The following is a 20,725-nucleotide window of genomic DNA, read 5'->3' as shown; positions in this document are numbered from 1 at the left end:
TCCTGGAGCCCTCGCTGGGATCCGGGAGGCAAATGGACTCTCATCGAGACTTCCAGGCAAGCTCGGCCATCTGGTCGCCCCATTGGAAAGCATAGTGCGTGACCCGATGGCCGAAGGGATGTGCACAACCAGATGGCCGAAGGGACGTGCACGACCAGATGGCCGAAGGGACGTGCACGATCAGATGGCCGAGGGGACAGGCGCGACCAGATGGCCGAGGGGAAATGGGAAAGGGCAGGGGAAGCATCCCCGGGCCCTCCAGACCCCGCCCCGGGCACCCTGCCATGCGGCATGTCCCAGGACGGAGCCCGGGGCGGGGGGGAGGGTGCCCTTCCCGGGGCCCCAGGGGCCCGGCAAGAGCTCCTGAACCCAGACGAGAGAGGGGAGGCTCCCCGGACACAACGGAGCCCCGTCCCGGGCCTTTGGGAGTGCCGCAGGCAGGGGGATGGGGCCCGGGGCTAGAGACCCCGAACCGGGGCCTGGCCGGGCCCCTGGACCCAGCCGGGGCCCCCAGGCCCGCAGGCGCAGGGGAAGCATCCACGGGCCCTCTGGACCACGCCCCGGGCACCCTGCCACGCGGCAGGACCCATGACGGAGCCCAGGGCAGGGATGTTGCCCTCCCTGGGGCCCCCAGGGGCCCGGACGGAACTCCTGAACCCAGACAAGCGAGGGGAGGCTCCCCGGACACAACGGAAGCCTGTCCCGGGCCTTTGGGAGTGCCGCAGGCCGCAGGGCGGGGCCCGGGGCAGGAGACCCCGACCCGGGGCACAGCCGGGCCCCTGAACCCAGCCGGGCCCCCAGGTCCGCAGGGGAAGCCACCCGGGCACTCCAGACCCCGTCCTGGGCACCCTGCCACGTGGCAGGACCCAGGACGGAGCCCGGGGCGGCCGCCCTCCCCGGGGCCCTCAGGGGCCCGGCCGAAGCTCCTGAATCTAGCCGAGCGAGGGGAGGCTCCCTGGCCTCAACAGAACCCTGTCCCGGGCCTTTGGGAGTGCCGCAGGCCGGGGGACGGGGCCCGGGGCCGGAGCCCCTGACCCGGGGCCCGGCCAGGCCCCTGGACCCAGCCGGGGCTCCCAGGACCACAGGCGCAGGGGAAGCCTCACCGGACCCTCCAGACCCCTTGTCCCGGGCACCCTGCCACGTGGCAGGCCCCGGGACAGAACCAGGGCAGCATCCGGGCCCATCCAGCTGCCGGCTGAGGACCGAGAGGGGTCCCAGAGTACCCTGTCCCTAATAATCCACAGGAAGGCTACCCCCCTTTCTTGAAATCTGCGCGCTCCGAGTAACAGAGGGGACCCTTGGGGCGAACGCGCCTGGCCTCCTGGAGCCCTGGTTGGGATCGGGAGGCGAATGGACCCTCATCGGGACTTCCAGGCCTACCCAGCAATCTGGCCCCCCTTATAGGAAAGCATTGCGCGCGACCAGATGGCCGAAGGGAAAGGAGCGACCAGATGGCCGGCAACTGAAAGGACTCCCGTCTGCCCGCCCAGAGCCGGGCCATAGTTGTAGGGCTCCCGCCGGATCCAAGGGCTCGGTAGGCTCTGCTTCCCGGGGGGAGCTCGGGGACAGCGGCTGGGCCTCAGGCACGGGGAGGACCGACGGAGCTCTCAGGCCCGGGCGCCCCGGGGGGAGGACTGCCCGGGACCCATGGAGCCCGTCCCTGGGCACTTTGCCACACCGCGGGCCGGAGGAGGGAGCCCCGGACTCCTGGGAGGATGTTGCCCGGGCATAGCCCATCTGGTCCCCGGCAAAGAACCACCAGCCCCGGAGGGGTGTTCCGGCATACCCTGTGTAGGAGAGTAGGGTTTGCTTTCTATGTTCACCCCTACTTTTTGCTTTTGCCTCACTGGTTTTCGACTTAGATGTGGCTGTGGGCCTGCTAATCAGACCCACAGCCCAGCTGTTCTCTCTCTAAACTAATACTATGTACTTTAGGTGCATAACCCAATTGGATAGGATCACCTTATTGGCCCCTGTACAGTGTACCTTAGGTACCCAGGGCATAGGTGTACCCTAGGCCTACCAGGGGCTGCAGCATGTATTATGCCACCCCTGGCCTGGCCTTCCATTATGACACAACTGGCTGATCACTCAGCTGGGGCAAGGTCGTGTAATCACCCCTTGCTTAGGTGTAGTATTCCTATACCTACCTTATATATAGACACATGTGTACCTATCAGCCACTCCTATGGCAGGCCTTAACAATCCTGGAGGCAGAGTGCTTGGTAACATGTGAGAGGGTGCTCTAGCATGAGCTGAGCCTGTCTGCAGCTTTCGGAACCATGTCCTTATAGCTGTTCTATGATATAGCCTACCATATACTCTTAAAGTACCTTAAAATCTTAAACGGTTATGGTAACTATGGTTTGGCTGTATCGAAACATGTCGTGTAAGGTGTCTAACACTTTGGAATAATACCCCCATACCATTTCTGGCAATGAGGATATTATTCCTCCCTTCTAGAGGGAGAAGACATGTTGAAACCTACTTACCCGGTTAAAGTTAACCAGAGCCCCAGCATCACAAAATGGATGCTGCTGCCACAGACACAAGTCTGACCTCCTGCTGCTGGGAGTCCTTCCAGCGAGGGAGGCTTGGTCAATAGGTTTCCTGTCTCGGGAGGTGCGAGCACCACCCTAGACAGGATTTAGTGTATTGGGGCAGGGAGGGTTGAATGAAACGAGACACTGCCTGGGGCACACAAGGTGTCCCATGCATAGTCCAGTTCAAACCGGTGCTGGGGCACTCCAGCCCCAGCTCTGGCGCGAAACTGGACAAAGGAAAGGGGGTGTAGCCACTCCCCTTCCTGGTCCCACCCATAGGAGGGACCTTGCAGGTAGCCCAGCCCACTAGCCCAGTATATTAGTAGCTAGTTGGGCCCTGCTAAATTAGATTAACCTGAATCTGCAACTTGAACAGAAACTCTGGACCTTCGACATTCGACCTCAGGAAGAAGACTGAAGAAATCTCCCTTGCGGCCAAGGAGTGACCACCCTGGGCAACCAGGCACCATCCAGCGACCGCTGCTTGCTTTGCAACTGAATCCTACGAGGGACGACTGCCGAGACTTCCAGACACCTCTGAACCAGATCCACATCTCCAGCGAAGCTGAGACCCGTGGAGGCGACGAGGGACGTGGGACCGGCGACTTGGGAAAAGTGGCTAGTAACTGACTAGCGCGACTTCTGAGGCTTCTTCGAGGCTGTGCTTGGGGAATTGAGAAGCCCCACTCCCGAGCACCATCTGCAAAGAAGACCAGCTCCCCACACTTCACATGTTCTGCGTGGGGCAATTCTGCACCTGTGTTGCTCGACGTGTTGTCCGGTTGCTGGCCCGTTGGCTAGTAGCCTCTGCGACGACGAACCTTTACTTTCATCTTGCTGGTCCGGCTCCTCCAGACTGGCACCCGCTCCTCTGTGAAAGAGAAGCACCCCAGACCTTCCTGGTCTGCACCAGAAGCAAGCCCTCCATCCTGCGTGGGTTCCGCTTGCCAAGGCTTGTTGGGTCCTGACTCGACTTCGACGCCGCCGACAGCAAGAGCCTTCGTGGGACAGCTCACCTCCTGGTCCTGGTCATCCTCGACATCTCCTGGTACCCGTGGCTGCTGCGACAAGCTTCACCTCTTCACCTGCATCTTCACGACATCGCCTGGTTCCGTCCTGGTTCCTTCCCGGCTCCTGGCTGGTGACCTAAACTCTGTCCCTTCTGCTTGCAGGTTCCTTCCTTCTTGATCCCCACCTTGGGATCCACCAGACACTCTTCACTGACTGCCTGTCAGCAACTTTCCTTCAGGCATCCATAGAAGTCCACGACAAAACCCGACGCAAGTTCACACCTATGCACCCGCAGCCCGTGGGCTAGGTAACTTGGGTACTTCGGTGCTCACAAGGGTATTGACTATCCTAGGGTCTAGTTTCCGAGTCTCGACTTTCTAGCTATACCAGAAGTGTCCTAAAACTGCTTATTTCTAACTGCTAGTGATTCTATCGACTTTTACGCATTACGCGTGAGTGTTTTCACTCTGCACCTGAATCCCGTGGGCCTCCCACTTCCTAACTGTTGGTAGTATAGTGTAGCCCCAGTGATTCCCTAGGCCTAGGCCTATCCTGTGTTCGTGACAGTGCTCCTTATACCACTTACTTAGTATATGGTTTGCGTGGCCCCTAAGGCCTAACTGTATTACTTACCTGTGTGACTGAACGTATGCTTAAATAAGACTGTGTTGTACTTACCTCGAATCTCATAAAGAGTGCTGAGGGTTTGACTAGAATAAATACATTCTATTTTTTATATATATCTGTTGTGGTGTCCTTTCATTTGGTATTCAAGGGATTACATATGGTGTAACAGCTGGCTTCACATGCCATTCAGAGTTTAGCCTAAGACTGCTCTTGTCCATGCTACCACTAGGATAGCTGGTCTATAAGGTTGACTTTACAACCAATCATCATAAGGGTTGTTTGGACTGATACAAGATGTACACTAGAATTAGTGACATCATATATCAGGCTAACTTCTCACACCCTGCCCCTACTAATCCGGAGGAAGGCTACCCACCTTTCTTGTAACCCTCGCGCTCCGAGTGACGGAGGGGATCCTAGGCGCGGATGCGCCCGACCTCCTGGAGCCCTGACTGGGATCCGGGAGTCAAATGAGCCCTCATCGGGACTTCCAGGCTGGCCCGGCCATCTGGTCATCCCATTGGAAAGCATTGCGCGCGACCAGATGGCCGAGGGGAGAGGTGCGACCAGATGGCCGGGACTGAAAGGACTCCCATCTGTCCAACCCCGAGCCTTCGCGCTAGGGTTCCCGCCTGCCCACACAGGGATCCGTGGTTGCAGGGCTCCGGGGCTGCAGGGCTCCGGGGCTGCAGGGCTCCAGGGCTGCAGGGCTCCGGGGCTGCAGGGCTCCAGGGCTGCAGGGCTCCGGGGCTGCAGGGCTCCAGGGCTGCAGGGCTCCTGGGCTGCAGGGCTCCGGGGCTGCAGGGCTCCGGGCCTGCAGGGCTCCGGGCCTGCAGGGCTCCAGGGCTCCGGGCTGAAGGGCTCAGGGCTGCAGAGCTTTGGGGCTGCAGGCCTCGGGGGGGTTCGTAGACCCCACGCTGGGCCTCAGGCATGGGAGGCCCGGCGGAGCTCCCAGGGCCCGGACGCCCGGGGGACCCATGGAGCCCATCCTGGGCACTTTGCCTCGCCGCGGGCTGGAGGAGGGAGCACCGGACGCCCCGGGGAAGTGTCGTCCGGGCTTGGCCCATCTGGTCCCCGCCTGAGAACCGCCATCCCCAGGAGGGGTGTCCCGGCATACCCGCCCCTACTAATCCAGAGGAAGGCTACCCACCTTTCTTGTAACCCTCATGCTCCGAGTGACGGAGGGGATCCTAGGCGCGGATGCGCCCAACCTCATGGAGCCCTGACTGGGATCCGGGATTCAAATGAGCCCTCATCGGGACTTCCAGGCTGGCCCGTCCATCTGGTCGCACCATTGGAAAGCATTGCGTGCGACCAGATGGCCGAGGGAAAGGTGTGACCAGATGGCCGGGACCGAAAGGACTCCCAGCTGCCCACACCGAGCAATAGCGGTAGGGCTCCCGCCTGCCCTTGCAGGGCTCCGGGGCTCTGCACCAGGGTCTCTTGTCCCGGGCAGATGGACACTTGGCAGGCTGCAGGATGTGGGATCCCAGGCCCTGACCAAAAATCAGGAGGCCCGGGGCCGGTCCCTGCTTCTCAACGCAGCCAGGCCGGGGAGATCGGGAAGCCTGCCCAAGCACGAGGGACCCCAGTCCCGGGCACACGGTCCCTCAGGTTGTGCGCTCCTTTTCCACAATTTTTTTTCAAAATTCCACGAAGCGGCATTCCGCAAATTCCGCCCAGCCCTAATCTTTATCCCCCAACTTAAAACGTGCCATGGGGCGCGTTTGCACTGTGGTGAAGGGAAGGGGCGGTGACTGACATGACATGTGTGCAAACACGCCCTGTGGCACGTTTTAAGTTGGGGAATTAATTCCCCTTCAATACTGAGGGCCACTGGGGGCAATTAGGTACCTCCAGTAAGCGCTACAGGCTTGCGTTGCAGAGAGGTGGTCCAGGCTGCACCTCTTTTCACACCTCTCTGCACTCAGCTCTGTGGCGCTTACTGGAGGTACCTAGTGGGCTAGTTGGACTCCAGGGACCATCAGGATTCAAGGGGACTTAATCTCCCAACTTAAAATGTGCCACGGGGCGCATTTGCACAGTGGTGAAGGGAGGGGGCGGGGCCAGAGGTGACATGTGTGCAAACACGCCCTGTGGCGCATTTAAAGTTGGAGAATTAATTCCTTTTCTATCCTGAGGGCCCCTGGGGGCCAACTAGCCCACTAGGTGCTTCCAGTAAGTACCACTGCGCTGCGTTGAAGAGAGGTGGTCCAGACCATGCCCCTTTTTACACCTCTCTCCAACGCAGCTCATTGGCGCTTACTGGAGGTACCTGGTGGGCTAGTTGGACCGCAGGGACCCTCTGGATTCAAGGAGACTTAGTCCCCCAACTTAAAATGCGCAACAGGACGTGGTTGACATTGGTGAATAGAGGGGGCGGGCCTGAGGTGACATGTGTGCAAACACACCCTTTGGCGGGTTTTAAGTTGGAGAATTAATTCCCCTTCAATCCTGAGGGCCCCTGGGGGACAACTACCTCACCAGTTACCTCCAGTAAGCGCCACAGACCTGCGTTGCAGAGTGGTGGCCAGGCAAATCCCATTTTTACATCTCTCTGCAACTCAGCTCTGTGGCTCTTACTGGAGGTACCTGGTGGGCCAGTTGGACCCCTGGGACCCTCAGGATTGAAGGGGACTTAATCCCCCAACTTAAAACGTTCCATGGGGCGTGTTTACACAGTGGGGAAGTGAGGGGGCGGGGCCTGAGATGACATGTGCAAACACTCCCTGTGACGCGTTTTTCAGTTGGGGAATTAATTCCCCTTCAATCCTGAGGGCCCCTGGGGCCAACTACCCCACCAGGTACCTCCAGCAATCGCCAAAGACCTGCGTTTCAGCGAGGTGGTCCAGGCAAAGCCCCTTTTTACACCTCTCTGCAACACAGCTCTATGGCGCTTACTGGAGGTACCTGGTGGACTAGTTGGACCCCAGGGACCCTCAGGATTCGAGGGGACTTAATCCCCCAACTTAAAACGTGCCAGTGGGTGTGTTTACACAGTGGTGAAGGGAGGGGGCGGGGCCTGAGGTGACATGTGCAATCACGCCCTGTGGCGCGTTTTAAGTTGGGGAATTAAGTCCCCTGCAATCCTGAGGGCCCCTGGGGGCCAACTAGCCCACCAGGTGCTTCCAGTAAGTGCCACTGCGCTGCGTTGCAGTGAGGTGGTCCAGGCCATGCCCCTTTTTACTCCTCTCTGCAACGCAGCTCTGTGGCGCTTACTGGAGGTACCTTGTGGGCTAGTTGGACCCCAGGAACCACTCAGGATTCATGGGATCTTTATCCCTCAACTTAAAACGTGCCATGGGGTGCGTTGGCACAGTGGTGAAGGGAAGGGGCGGGGGCTGACATGACATGTGTGCAAACACGCCCTGTGGCGCATTTTAATTTGGGGAATTAATTCCCCTTCAATACTGAGGGCCCCTGGGGGCAACTAGGCCACCAGGTACCTCCAGTAAGCGCCACAGGCTTGCGTTGCAGAGAGGCGGTCCAGGTAATGCCTCTTTTTACACCTCTCTGCAACTCAGCTCTGTAGCGCTTACTTGAGGTACCAAGTGAGCTAGTTGGACCCCAGGGACCCTCAGGATTCAAGGGGACTTAATCTCCCAACTTAAAACGTGCCACGGGGTGCGTTTGCACAGTGGTGAAGGGAGGGGGCGGGGCCAGAGGTGACATATGTGCAAACACGCCCTGTGGCGCATTTAAAGTTGGGGAATTAATTCCCTTTCAATCCTGAGGGCCCCAGGGGGCCAACTAGCCCACCAGGTGCTTCCAGTAAGTACCACTGCGCTGCGTTGAAGAGAGGTGGTCCAGGCCATGCCCCTTTTTACACCTCTCTGCAACGCAGCTCTGTGGCACTTACTGGAGGTACCTGGTGGGCTAGTTGGACCGCAGGGACCCTCCGGATTCAAGGGGACTTAATCCCCCAACTTAAAATGCGCAACGGGGCGCGGTTAACATTGGTGAATGGAGGGGCGGGGCCTGGGGTGACATGTGTGCAAACACACCCTGTGGCGCGTTTTAAGTTGGGGAATTATTTCCCCTTCAATCCTGAGGGCCCCTGGGGGACAACTAGCCCACCAGGAACCTCCAGTAAGCGTCACAGGCCTGCGTTGCAGAGTGGTGGTCCAGGCAAATCCCCTTTTTACACCTCTCTGCAACTCAGCTCTGTGGCTCTTACTGGAGGTACCTGGTGGGCCAGTTGGACCCCAAGGACCCTCAGGATTGAAAGGGACTTAATCCCCCAACTTAAAACATTCCATGGGGCGTGTTTACACAGTGGAGAAGTGAGGGGGCGGGGCCTGAGGTGACGTGTGCAAACATGCCCTGTGGCACATTTTCAGTTGGGGAATTAATTCCCCTTCAATCCTGAGGGCCCCTGGGGGCAAACTACCCCACCAGGTACCTCCAGTAAGCTCCAAAGACCTGCGTTGCAGCAAGATGGTACAGGCAAAGCCCCTTTTTACACCTCTCTGCAACGCAGCACTGTGGCGCTTACTGGAGGTACCTGGTGGGCTAGTTGGACCCCAGGGACCCTCAGGATTTGAGGGGACTTAATTCCCCAACTTAAAATGTGCCATTGGGTGTGTTTACACAATTGTGAAGGGAGGGGGCGGGGCCTGAGGTGACGTGTGCAAACACGCCCTGCGGCACGTTTTAAGTTGGGGAATTAATTCCCCTCCAATCCTGAGGGCCCCTGGGGGCCAACTAGCCCAACAGGTGCTTCCAGTAAGTGCCACTGCGCTGCATTGAAGTGAGGTGGTCCAGGCCATGCCCCTTTTTACACCTCTCTGCAACGCAGCTCTGTGGGACTTACTGGAGGTACCTGGTGAGCTAGTTGAACCCCAGGGACCCTTAGGATTCAAGGGGTCTTTATACCCCAACTTAAAATGCGCCACAGGGCGTTTTTGCACAAATGTCACCTCAGGCCCCCCCTCCCTTCACCACTGTGCAAACGCATCTCGTGGCACGTTTTAAGAGGTAGTTTAATCCCCCTGCCCTATTATGTACTAGGGCCTTACAGAGGAGGTCATGCTAATCACAGGGGTACACCAATGCATAGTGTTCCCTAGTATATGTAGGTGTTTTCGCTGAATTCTAAGTGTCTTTTAGCATACCACTGGCCTGGTTAGTCAGAGTCAGTTACCACCAGTACCCGTCTGAAAAAGTTGTGGGCACAGGATGATTTTGCAACAAGGCCTCTTTCTGCTCCTTTGTTGGTTCTTCCTGCCGGGCTTGCTTCTTCCTGCAATTTTCTTCGTCTTTGTGGACTTCTGTATTTCTTTTGCTTCTTTCTGTGCGTTTTTTCTTCTTCCTTCACATGTCCTACCTCTGTAGGCATAGTTAGAAACTAGCATTTAAAACACCTTTGAAATTCACTGAAAAAAAACATAGGTTTCAGGCACGGTATAGTTAGAAATTAGCATTTAAAATACCTTTGAAATTCACTGAAAAAAACATAGATTTCAGGCTCGTTATAGTTAGAAATTAGCATTTAAAAATCTTTAGAAATTCACTGAAAAAAAACATAGGTTTTAGGGAAAGTTATAGTTAGTTGGACATTTCATTCTTACAAAACCATAGAAATTCCCCTGTTATAGTTAGTTCAGCTAACTATAACTCACGCCCCTGCAATGCATTGCTGATGACGTCACATATTACATCACTCATGACATCACTGATAACATCACTGATGACATCTCAAATGACATCACTGATGACATCACTGATAACATCATCCATGTGATAAATTGATGCACCTTCTCACACCCTAATATAACCTTTGATACACCCACTCTAAATTACAGACTGCCATTCTCAAAACCATAGACACTCCAACACCAATAACTACATACTCACTCATTGATTCTTAGGTTTTACACACACATCCACTCACTCACCCATACAGTCACTCATACTTATGGTCACTCAGTACAGAACTATCATATGCACTCATATACCTATATAGAATCTCACACACTGTCACTCATCCATAGAGGTACTCACACACCTAGTCAGTCATGCAAATAATTAATCAAATTGCCATTTACTCACCTATACAATTATACACACACCAGCTCCCTTACTCATACAAATACTAGCACATTCTTACGCTCTTATACAATCACTGATACAAGGACAGACTCATCCATACAGCCACTCTCACAATCACACACTCTCTCTTAAAGCCATTTATATACATATATACTGTCTTTCACATATGTAGTTACTAACACATATACAACTGAGATATACATTCACTCACTAACACACCCATACACTCACTCACCCACCCATACAGTCCATCACAAATGCACTCTTGAAACAATGCACCCAGTGAATCACCCTCTCACACATCTATGTACAGAGTCACACACACCTCACCACACAAACACTCAGGCACCCATACAGATGCTCAGACAACCAATCAATAACCCATATAGACACTCATGTAGCTATTCGCAAACCCATGCAGCCACTTACACACCAACAGACAGACGGATACAGACATTCACACAGTTTACTCACTAACCCATGCATTCAGTAAGATAAGTTTAATCACTCACTTATAGAGTCAGTCATGCACCAACTAAATCATCCATTCAGACACTTATACACCCACTCATTCTTCAATACATCTTTCCCTATATATATTAAACATATTTAAACTTTACAGAAACACACAGTCACTGGATGATGTCATCAGTGATGTCATCAGTGATGTCACTGACCGTGTCATGAGTGATGTAATATTTGTCGTCATCAGCAGTGCGTTGCGGGGTCGTGAGTTATAGTTAGCTGAACTAACTATAACAGGTGAATTTCAATGTTGAATTTCAATGGTTTTGTACGAGTGAAATGACCAACTAACTATAACTTTCCCTAAAACCTATGTTTTTTCAGTGAATTTCAAAGGTTTTTTAAATGCTAATTTCTAACTATAACGTGCCTGAAACCTATGGTTCTTTCAGTGAATATATATATATATATATATATATATATATATATATATATATATATATATATATATATACTTGAAATTGTTCACAATATCAAGTGGGAATCAAAACAGAAATGTGGGAGACATAGTTTCATATTATGTGTGACATTTTGTACATTTTGACATACATTAAATTAACCATGCTTTTTCTGATGAAATTGAAGACTTCTGTTCTCATTTGAGTTTGGCATTAAAATTAATTCCATCAAAGTTATTATCAATGTTTATGGTGTGATTTTCTATTTGTTCAACTTCATGTGATAGTTGTCCTTTGTTCCCATAGTGTAGTGAAGTTCACATCTATAAATGCACATATAATACCTCATCATTGTTAAGTCCATATGATATTATGGTCCATAATTGGATGATGTATTTGGATTCCAGATATCTTAGCTTAAGCACATGATCTCCACCTCTTTTATGGATAAAAGTTAGACACCGTTTATTTTTTATAAAAGAAGTATATATTATTTTATTTTTACAAAAGGTTTCTAGAGAATGTTTTAGGGATAGAGAAGAGAAATGTAACTAAATTCATGTTGAGGGTTCATCCTACTGCTCTGCCTAATCAATACTGATGGTGAGATTATTCAAAAGCATGATTGTCTTGTTCAAGGTTGAGGTGGTGTTTGTGAGTTGGTGGTGGGCTAGGGTGACTTAGTACTGGCTGAGGTGGTGTTGGTGAAAGTGGCATAGGTGTGAGGTAGGAGTGTTGTGTATATCCTAGATTAAGGTGGCTCTGTAGAATCTTGTGCATGTGTTAGCTGTGAAGGATGGCATTGGCATGTTTTGCCTCTATCATCTTAATGAGCAAGGCATATTGCCTTGCAATCTCTTCTCATAAACTTTGAAAATATTCTTGGTGCATCTTTGCAATGTTTTGGTAACTTTTAAGGGAGCTATCTCATTGGGAGTTGCCAACATTGCATTGATATTGTCCTGCACATTAGACTGTTGTTGAAAAAAAGAATCCTCTGAGACAGCAGTATTATACCATACCAACCCCTGCATGCATGGCTGTGTGATATGGCCAGCAGTCTGATCATCCCAGAGAAGGATGTCATGTGGGTAGTATTTGGGGTGGGAGAATGATGAATGGGGTTCCCTTATCACAGGTGTTCTCTCACCAGGGGGCATATTATCAAGAACGGCGTTAAAATTATCGCTGCTTTAGTGGCAGAAAACTGCCGCTAAAGCGGCGATAATGGGCTTGATAATATGCCGCAGAGAATTCCAATAGAAGCCCATGTTGACACCAGACATGGGCTCCTATGGGAATTCTCAAGGGCATATTATCAAGCCCATTATCGCCGCTTTAGCGGCAGTTTTCTGCCGCTAAAGTGGCGATAATTTTAACGCAGTTTCTTGATAATATGCCCCTAAGATGAATGAGAGATGTTCAGAGATGCACCTTCATGGGAGGAATATATAGGAACTACCTGTTAGTTGAGGTATGTGTGAAGGTTAGTCTTCCATAGGCAGAACAAGCATCTGCAGCTGTTTTGCTAAAAGCAGGCCACTGACAATCCCCTGAACTGATTTTGTGAGACGACTGCTGCTCACCCATGCAAAGGTCTTCTTGGAGATGCTATGTGTGGGTGTAAAAATGTGCTCTTCCTTGCCCATGTCTTTCTCCTTCTCGACCATCTCCTCCTCTAAATCTTGAACATTGTTTGCCTCTGAGCTGCATGCTAGGAGGGTTGGATTCACCGTCCTTGCTTGTAAAAGATTCAGCATAATCATCCAGCACAATATTCCTTTTACTCCCATGAAGAAGTACACAATAGAAGGACATGAAATACAATTTTGTGTATAAAGATTTACACATTAGAGTACTTTAATAGACAATGTTCTGCAAAAAATATAATAAAGTTAGTACCATGTAAGGATAAAAGAAAAATAGAAAAATAAGGGATGATCCAAAGATGGAATTATTATCGCTCAACAATGTTGACTCACAAGCTCATGCCACTTTTTTTCTTTTCTGGCAGGCCCCTGTGATGTCAAACTATAAAAGTGATATTGAACAGAAAAGCTGATACATTAGAGATAAATACATTTAAGAACAATAATTAAAACCATGATAAACACTTTTAGCATTTTTCTATGAAAAATAAGGCTTACCTGACTGACGGATGATGGCGGGCCTAATCGCTGCTACCAAGATGTATCCTGATGTAATCTAACATAAATATGATGTAATAGGATGCAATACGTCAAGGAAGAGTTGGTGTTCATAATTTACAAAAAATACATAAATGTTTTAAAAACAATGTTTTGGACAGCGTGATGTATGCTGTAGATGAATTGAGCCTCATAGTAGGCACAGTTCAATCACATCACATTTTGGAGGTTTCAGAACTACAATAAAGGGGGGCAGGTTTGCAGAGCTCTCACTATACCCTTTGTGGTTGAGGGGGCTGAAGATTTTCTTGGGGCCCTCAGGAAGTCATTAAATGCTAGAGCCACCATACTGGACTGCCAAGTCAGTCCTTTTGTATAACGGACATTCTAAGCATAGTAAGGATTAAGTCTTACTAAAGAAGGTGAAGGGTTTCGTTTTACAGATGCAGTATGGTGCAGTAAATAATGCTCTAACACCAATATGCAGTAGGTGCTTTATCTGCAGAAAGAAGGCCTTGTGGATAGGTATCATAATAGTTACAATATAAAATGTACAAAAAAGAAGAGGCTGTATTAAATGTCACAACATCAACTTAGAACCAGGCTCGCTATTCCTGATAATATAAGCCCCATGGCCAGAATTTTCCTATGGGGCTTTGTTCAGGTTGGCTTAGGGATTGTCAGACACCTTTAAGTCACCAGTCTGTTTCCAGTTCTTTCCTCCCATAATTAGATTGGTGATGTGGCTGAGGGATATAGATTCAGGGACTCTTAATCCAACTCTGGTCCGGAATCAACTTTGGACACTAAAGCCTGAATTAAAGGTGTATCCATTAACAGTCATTTTATTTCAATTTTAGAAACCTACCAGCCAAGCGACTAGTACCAATGCATCATAGTCAATGGTGTTCTTGCTTTCCCCTGGCAATGAGGTTAATAATGGCCCAGGCATTTGGATCACTACTGTTCAAGTAGAGGCACAGCACAATATAATCCTGGAGCCCAACAATCAGATTAGAAACTGAATAGTTATTGAACCAAGTCTACGGGTGGGATCAGATATACTAATGTCCCAGTATATCTGGTCAGGTCAGTAAAACAATCAAGATGTGCCTTTTCTTTATGGGGATTGTACTTGAAATCCAGCAGTTGCAATCAAGATTTTCCAGTGACGGACTACTCTCATGACTGGGTATTTCTATGAAAGTCACTATACCAACTACAACATATTCTATTTAGATTTTGATCCAGCTATAAAATTCAATATATTCAGACCAATAGTGGCTAAGAAGATGAGTGATTAAGAGCAGCCCTGCCCAGTCAGCACTACTGGACAACATACTGGTGATGTCAATGTCAAATGCTTCCAGGCCAAAGAGAAAGGATAACGTTTTTGTATTGAGGAGGGTGGAATATCTCAGGCTCATCTTTACTCTGAGAATCTAACAATATTTCTGCTCCTCAGCCTAGATGAGATGATGCACCTATTTGAGCATTCGTTTTTCCTGGACACATGAGTTGTGGACACTATGTGGTTCTTGGGCCATGTCAGTTCATTGATTTTTCTAGACTTTGTATAAGCCTTCCTGAGGATCAGATTATCTCACCTGAATGGCGGTCATTCGACATTTGAAGGCAGGTGAGTTTTCCTTGTCTACACAGGTCACAGCAGGAAGGTGAATTCACAGGCATCCTGGATTCAGGTTCCATGCAGAGGGACAGTAGTTCATCAACAGAAATTATCCTCATTTATATTGTTTTCTCTCCTACATTGGTATACAGGACCCCTCACTTTCTAAATGATGATGAATTAACCTCTTCAGTGCCCCGCCCTTTCCACACCCTGTGCCGGGCGTTTCATTAGCGGGCGGGGTTCATGACGAGATGGTCTCGTCATGGGCACAGCGCAACCGCGGCCCATGACGAGACCATCTCGCCATGGGCACTGAAGGGGTTAATCTAGTGCTCATCAAAGGTTCCAACACTTATGGCTAATTTTGGGAGCACAAGTGAATAATAACCAGGGTGAAAATGAATTTATGGGGGTGTAATCTTACATAATCTCTGCCTTCTCTCATTGCGGATGTGAAACATAATGATATAGATTATACCATTATGCCATGTTGCTTAATCATGACTTAATTTGATTTAAAATCCTATTTGGAACTATTTGTTTTTTAAGTTTTCAAAGGTGTGTCAACGTATAATTCAGCAGTCAATAAAACTGTTGTGTCAATAAGGAATTCCTGAGCGATAGATGTAACTGTACAGTCATTAAACATTAATACCTTTCCATTCCCCGCCCTGTACTGGCTACAGCAACAGGCCCCTGTGCACGCATTGAACCACAAACTGTTGAATATAAAGGAATGCTCACCACATCCCACCCTCCCCCTTTGGCAATACAGAAATATTGTACTATGATGTCTACTCAATAAGGTCACTGTGCCATATCATGAAGTCAAACAAATGTAATTATCTATTCCTAGACTAGAAATATAGCTCTAGGTTTCCTGAATCTCTCTGCCCTCACCCTCCATCTCAATATTCTGCAATACATAATATTTGTGTCATAGCGCCTCAGTCCACAAAGCGTCTGCAGCCTTCTTGTCTCTGTGCATTTTCTTCATGTATGCCTTTTCAGCACTGGCACACTCAATGAGGTTCCATTTCTAGGTCTCATCCTTTTGGGGGCAGGGGCTAATCCAGTTGCTTGCTATGTGTCACTTAGCCACAACGAACCCCAGTATTTCGCATTTCCTGCTCAAAGTTTTTTAGGATTATCAGGGAGCCATCCTAGCAGGCAATTGAGAACACATTTGCAGACGTCCCAGCCAGTAATATGTTTAATACAGGAAAGAATCTCTGTCCAAATAGTTACAATAACAGGGCTGTGCCCTAATATGTGTTAAAGTCTGCTGCAATTGTACCACAGTGAGGACAGCATTGCCCCCTATCTGGGTATATGGAGTGTAGTTCACGATGGGCCATATATACCATGTGTACAATATTATACTGAATTTGCTTGAACCTGGCACAGATTGGTACTTTACGGACCCCTGCATAAATGTTTAGCCAGTCTTTAGTGGTTATTGGATCGTCACAGTCTTTCTGCCAGGCCTTCTTTACACAAAGAGAAACAGTGAGTGCTGCTAAGTTGAAAGTTGAAGATTGCCTAAACGTGCTGAACCTTATGTGCATTGCGTGATAACCAATTGATTGCTAATTGCGTTATTTGGTGTGAGACCAGTCGCTGCTCCTTTTTTAAAATCTTTTTACCTGTATTTTGTATTATTGTGTTCACTTACCCCCGCATTGCCGCCAGTCACTCTCGAGGCATCCAGGGAGTCCATTGTCCCCCCGTCCGTCACGGCTTGTTGTGCCGATTGAACGGAGGGGATGTGGCTCCTCCCCCTGCACCTCCCCTCACTTCCTGCGGCCTGCCCTGACCGCCATAAAACTAGATGGGGACACGGCCGTGCAGCAGAGAAACAGTGAGTGCTGCTAAGTTGAAAGTTGAAGCTTGCCTAAACGTGCTGAACCTTATGTGCATTGCGTGATAACCAATTGATTACTAATTGCGTTATTTGTTGTGAGACCAGTCGCTGCTCCTTTTTAAAAATCTTTTTAACTGTATTTTGTATTGTTGTGTTCACTTACCCCCGCATTGCCACCAGTCACTCTCGAGGCATCCAGGGAGTCCATTGTCCCCCCGTCCGTCACGGCTTGTTGTGCCGATTGAACGGAGCGGACATGGCTCCTCCCCCTGCACCTCCCCTCACTTCCTGCCGCCTGCCCTGACCCACATAAAACTAGATGGGGACACGGCCGCGCAGCGGACGCGCACAGCGGGCGCACCGCCGACGCGCTGAAGGCACGCCAAAGGCAAGCCCGTCTGCGCCAGTCTGCGGCCGGTCGGGCCCAGGGGCCAGATTCTCTGTCTCTCCCCTAAAATTCTCCGAGAGCTACATGGGAATCAGGAGATTGCTACCCACACCCGTCTCCGCTTGATTGAAGCAGGAATCTTACAAAACAGAACCACCTTCCCTGAAGTTCTCTCCTCTCATAATACTGACACTCTCACTACAGGCATCCCGTCCAATACCCCTAGTACTCAGGGCCAAGGGGGCCTCTCAGTTATATACCTAAACACTCGATCTATGGTGAAACACCAACTTGAGATCCTCCAACTCTTACAGTTGGAAAGGCCTGATCTACTTCACCTCACGGAAACATGGCTCACCGATGAATCCATACCTGACATTCTGGCAGCCCTGCCAGATAACTACTATATACTACAAACCAACCACCCCTCAGGGAAAGCGGGTGGCGGAGTTGCAGCCATTATCCTCAAGGACCATCAGTTTAAGACTCTGGATATTAAGGGTGTGCCCTCTGTCGATAGCCTAGCCTTTAAACTGAAATCCCCCCAATCATCTTTCACCTGCGCCCTCTTCTATAGACCCCCCTGCCACATTCCCACTTTTCCCCAGGCTTTGGAAGAAATGATCTCTCATCTGGCGATTGTTCACGCCAGACTCCTCATCATAGGGGACTTCAATCATTGGCCCCTAGATGCAATGGAGAGCGTCAGCTCTATTGAACTAACGGATCTTCTGTTAGGTATGAACTGCACCCAACACATGCAGGTACCCACCCATACCAAGGGACACACTTTAGACCAGGTCTGGACAGCCAACATGACCCCCTCGACCCTTTTGATTTCTCCATGTACCTGGTCGGATCATCACTTTGTGTCCTTCACTCTTCCGGAAGTTCAGCCCACTAAACCTAAACTGAAAAAAAACCTTAAGTCAAGGAGCTGGATAAACGCTAACATTGATCTTTTCTGCTCCCATCTTACTCTTACGGCCCCTATTGCCACAGAGTCAATCCATGCTCAGGCCACAAATCTCAAGTTATGGCTTGAATCTGCAAGTGAGTGCGTCGCCCCGCTTAAATATACTAAAACCCTTAGACCTCATGACGCTCAGCGATGGTTCTCCGCGGACCTAAAAATTAAGAAACTTGCACTCAGACAAGCGGAGCGTAAGTGGAGACTCCACTATTACTCAGTTGACAAAAACATTTACACCAACTTATTAAAGGAATATAAAACTGCCATTCTCCAAACCAAAATGGACTATTTTCACAAAAATTTCGTGGACTCAGCTAATAAAGCCAAAGACATCTTTTCCATAGTTAGCGAGCTATCTAACCCTGATAGAATAGTGCATAAGCTAACCCCTTCTCAATCTCTTTGCGATTCACTCAACTCCTACTTTATGGACAAGTTCACTGATATTAAAGCCAGCATCTTGACCTCCAACACCCCCCCAATCCTCCTAACACCAAGGACTTGCCAACCCTGATGACCCAGTTCCCCCAAATCTCCTTGGAAAACTTTCTGGGGCTACTAAAAAGAGTCGGCTCAGGGTCCCCAACAGATTGCTGCCCCCTCACGTCCTCCAAGAGACCTTCTCCAGGTGTCCTGATCATCTTCTTTCTCTCCTAAACAAATCACTTGAAGAGGGCATAGTCCCCGACCTCTTTAAATCTGCGGAAATCATCCCCATATTGAAGAAACCGGGTGCTGACCCCTCTACCCCTGGCAACTACCGCCCCATATCACTACTACCATACCTCAGAAAGGTCTTAGAGGCTTATGTCTCCACTCAACTAAGCTCTTTTGTCGAACTGCATCATATTCTGGACCCCCACCAGGCTGGCTTTCGACCCTCTCACTCCACTGAATCTGTCATTCTGACAGTTATGGACGAGCTCAGAGGGGGTGCTGATAAAGGGCTTACTCAGGCCCTGGTCCTCCTGGATCTGTCCGCGGCTTTCGACACGGTCGACCATGACATCCTCCTGGACCGTGTCAATAATGTCGGGATCCAGGGTCGGGCTCTGGATTGGCTCTCTTCTTTCCTCAGCAACAGATCTCAATCAGTCCGTCTTGCCAATTTCTCATCAAAAAAGAGGAAACTTTCTTGAGGAGTTCCTCAGGGCTCTTCCCTCTCCCCGCTCCTTTTTAATCTCTACCTTATTCCATTAATTTCATCTCTTCGGGAAAGGGAAGTCGTAACTTACAATTATGCGGATGATGTTCAGCTGGTCTTCAATATTAGCCTCCTCCCCTCCTCGCTAACTCACTTCCAAGACACCATGATCTTTATTAGCGAATGGATGAATGGAAACCAGCTGAAACTCAATCCTGTCCTCACGGGTGGCCCTGCTAACCCATGGAACTCCAACTTCTGGCCATCCTACCTCGGCAACCCCCCCACCCTGGCCAGCTCCGCCAAGAGCCTTGGAATACTGGTCAGCAACGACCTCTCGATGAAGGCCCAGATCAGCTCAGTGGTCTCAGCCGGCTTCTTCCAACTGCGTTGAATCAAGAAAATTAGCAGATTCCTATCTCAAGGAGCCCTGACCTTAGTAATCTTAGCCCTGGTCATCTCCCGACTGGACTTTTCCAACTGCCTCTACGTAGGCATCCCAGCATATCAGCTTAGAAGCCTCCAACTTGTCCAGAACCAGGCTGCCAGACTGATTTTTCATCAGCCTAGATGGCACCGTATTCAGCCTCTAATGAAGGACCTTCATTGGCTGTCAGTGGCCAAACGTGGTCTTTTAAAATTAGGTTGCACTATCTTCAAATCCCTGTACGGTAACTGTCCAGCTTTCATCTCATCAAAAATCATACGTTAGGGGGCGGAGCTTGGCTCGCGACGAACATGGCCGCCTGAGCCCGGAGCTCCTCCGCACCGGCCTACTATCCTGCATTTATCCGACACCCCCTCAGGCATAACTCATCTTTGGACGGCTGTTGTTGGGTCCGGGGGCCTTGGCGTCCCAGATCTGGCCTTTCGACTCTCGGTGGCTCCCCCGTTCCGGAGCTGCGAGGCGGGGACTCTGGCGCGTTGCTGGGCCTCACATCCCCGGGGCCTGGTAGGCAGGAGGCGTGGCTGCGTCGCCTAGCGTGCGGCCGGGCTCTGTCGGGACGGGCCGGTCCCCTGAGCGACCTGCGGCAGGATTCGAGGGCCCTCGGCTGACTCGCGCCGGGGCGAAGGCGGGGTGCTGGTCTGGCCGCGACGGGGTCGGGACGGCCCCACGGAACGATCGTGTGAGCTGAGCGCGTCCTGGAGTGGGAACCCGTGTCCCGCCGCCCACCCATCTCCGTGCCTAGAGGGGCCTGGGCAGCGGCCCGCGCCTCGAGGCGACCAGCCTAGAGGAGGAGCAGAGGTGGACTCGCCGGCTACAAGGAGGTCAGTGGAGATCGGACTGTGATTCGACCTATGCAGTGCTGGCGGCGCCCTGCCGCTGTGGGTTGCGGCCTCCCTGCGGCCTTCTGAGGGAACTGTGAGCGCCTGACCCGGGTGGGGCCCCTACGGAGACGGCCGGCCAGCACGTGTAGTAC

The sequence above is a fragment of the Triturus cristatus genome, chromosome 7, assembly GCF_964204655.1.
Source record: "Triturus cristatus chromosome 7, aTriCri1.1, whole genome shotgun sequence".
Taxonomy (NCBI): domain Eukaryota; kingdom Metazoa; phylum Chordata; class Amphibia; order Caudata; family Salamandridae; genus Triturus; species Triturus cristatus.
The sequence above is the reverse complement of the archived record's forward strand: the minus strand, read 5'-3'. Positions refer to the sequence as shown.